Source organism: Montipora foliosa, chromosome 3 (genome assembly GCF_036669935.1).
Source record: "Montipora foliosa isolate CH-2021 chromosome 3, ASM3666993v2, whole genome shotgun sequence".
NCBI lineage: Eukaryota > Metazoa > Cnidaria > Anthozoa > Scleractinia > Acroporidae > Montipora > Montipora foliosa.
Window position 1 is genome coordinate 49,727,009 of NC_090871.1, and position 2,500 is coordinate 49,729,508.

The 2,500-nt window shown below is 37.2% G+C and overlaps 1 protein-coding gene across 2 annotated transcripts in view; it reads right to left on the bottom strand.

Moving 5' to 3' along the window:
* Window positions 1-838: 838 nt before the first annotated feature.
* The window catches only part of LOC137997578 (uncharacterized), an 11,042-nt gene continuing 9,380 nt past the window's right edge, over window positions 839-2,500 (bottom strand). For both annotated transcript variants that reach the window (XM_068843654.1, XM_068843655.1), the window contains exon 7: window positions 839-2,500. This exon is cut by the window's right edge and continues 428 nt beyond it. The gene's annotated coding sequence lies outside the window, so the exon portion shown is untranslated.

A 2,500-nucleotide genomic window follows, 5' to 3' on the forward strand; every position in this document is an offset into this window, starting at 1 on the left:
CAATATACCAATCCTGTATTTTTTCATTGTGTTGTCTTGGACTAGTAATAGTAGATAGTGATTTATCCAGCGGATAGCGCTATCCATCAATCGTTTGAACAACTGGGGCAAGGTTACTTTGCCATTCTTAATAAAGGCTATGCAAAGTTTGCTGGAACACATATTTGTATAACAAGAAAATTGAGAATATATAATTTACAGTTGTATGATGCTCTCAGTGTTCTTTGTTCCATAAGTAAACCTGTCACGACTGCGCCAAAAAAAAAAAACTTGGAAAGTGGTAAAACAGTACTCAAATAGTACTAGAATTTTCAAACAAATATTCGAAATTTAGAAAAAAGGAATAAAAAATTCCTAAAATTTTTGAAAGATCACCTTCGAGATTTTGAAAAGCATGCCTATTTCGGATCAAGGGACACACTGCTTTCTGGTATATCTTTCTTTATTCCACTGCACAATAATAGGACCTACCCTTTTCTTGAATACAAAGAGTGCTCTAAACTTGTCCAAAAATGGGAGAAAGAGTTAAAATGTTGTCCAAAATACCAAATTCTCAAATTTTGTTCAAAAAACGAAGAAATATTATTATTTGCAAAAGAATGTAATTCAACTCCCAACTTATTAGTTTCGAACAACAACAACAACGACAAAAACAACAGTGAGCTTTATTATTTGCATGACTATAAAAATACAACATTGCAAATTAAAAGCGTCGAAAGCATGTTTTACAATGAAGGGGTAGTTTCTAAAGAAACTGTGGTGCTGCGTCGGTGGGGAAGTAGTATACAAAAATTTGGTTTTATCAACGGAGTTGATAATGTAAATTGGCCACCGCCACCTAGCTTTTAGAATCTCTGTACGGTGGCCAATTTACATTATCAACTCCGTTGATAAAACCATGTTTTACAATGACTGCCAAAAATTCTCGCGCGCTCATTGCCTAATATTTATTGTCAATAAGCGGACAGATACATAAATCTATAGTTGCTCTAGTCAGATTGAAGTTTCTCGCATTTTTGTCTCCCTTTCTTCTCGTGTTTTGACTTAATTCTGACCCCTCTGCCTTTTTGTTATTGTTGTCGGTTTTTATGCGTCTGTCCTGTTGTGGATCCACAGCTACTTTGACAATGCTATGACGCAATTCATGATCAATAACAGGACAGACGCATGAAAAACAGACACCGGGGCATGCAAACTTTACTTTAAAAATATTTTATTGTCATCTCTGCTTTAGCTGATTTCCTGTACATTTCTTTAAACAATTAAAAAAAAAAACACACAGATCGGTCTCCGGCCGAACCACATTTTCACTCATGCAATCAGTTGTCCAGATTCCTCTCCTCAATCTACTATTAACTATATATATATATATATATATATATATATATATATATATATATATATGTGTGTAAGAAATCGTATGCACGTTAACGCGAGTCGGTTTCGTGATTTATGGGTACGAGTGATATTTTAAAAGTTCGCAAAATTACACGAGCTTCGGCTTTTCAGAACTTTCAAAGCATGACGTGTGACCATTAATTACGAAACGCACGCAAGTTCACGGTCAACGCTAACGGCCATCCCTCAAAATGACATTACACATTTCGTAACAATTACACGACCCAATATCTCATCTTAATATGACAAGCTTACCGCTGTAAAAAGAATGAAAACCGGCAGAATTAGAGATTCCGATTTAACAAGAAATCACGCGGCGTTTCTATGTTAAGCCGCGCTGATTATCTACAGTATTGGGTCTAAAAAATCACTTTGAATACGGTTAGCCTTCTCTTGTTTTACTGGGTACTACACATTCTGGGAGTTAGTCTTGTTAGTCTAGTGGATATCGGAAACTGCTATGACAAGCCATCAATCCGGCTTGAACACTTTGGCTCGCCTATTCTAAATCCTCTCCGTGTGTTTAATGTTTGTTTCTTGCAAGTAGATTTGAAGTCTGAAGTAGATTGCACGTCGTGTAAGTTGAGTTTGAGGGATGGCCATCACTGTTGACCGCGCAAGTTCATACGATTTTTCTTTATTAGTAGCCACTTTGAGGTTGCTTGGGACAGGGCCGAGAGTCTTACTGAAATGCACTGTTGGACTGTTTTACGGATGGGCCACTGTTTATGCATTCGTTTACTCTGCAAAACAAATAGACTTTCGTACATTCTTGTACGTTCACAATTAACTTAGGGTTAAATCTTTATAACTTACGTTGTTAGCAAGTAAACGTCGTATGTACCACGATCTCGCTGACCTTTTGATCAAATCTTTTCGTTTTAGGGACAATTTTGTATCTTAGTGAGCGAGCGATTGTTTAGGAAGCTTAGCTCCAGGTATATCGCTTTCTTTTAACTTGAGTTCTCGCTCTACGCACGCGTTCCCCAAAACAGTCCCACATTGCAATTCAACAAGGCCTGTCTCCAGCGCAAACTCAAATTGGCGAACACTCTAGAAACATATGCCATCGCTATGTTTCCAAAGCAACTTCCGTTTTGCA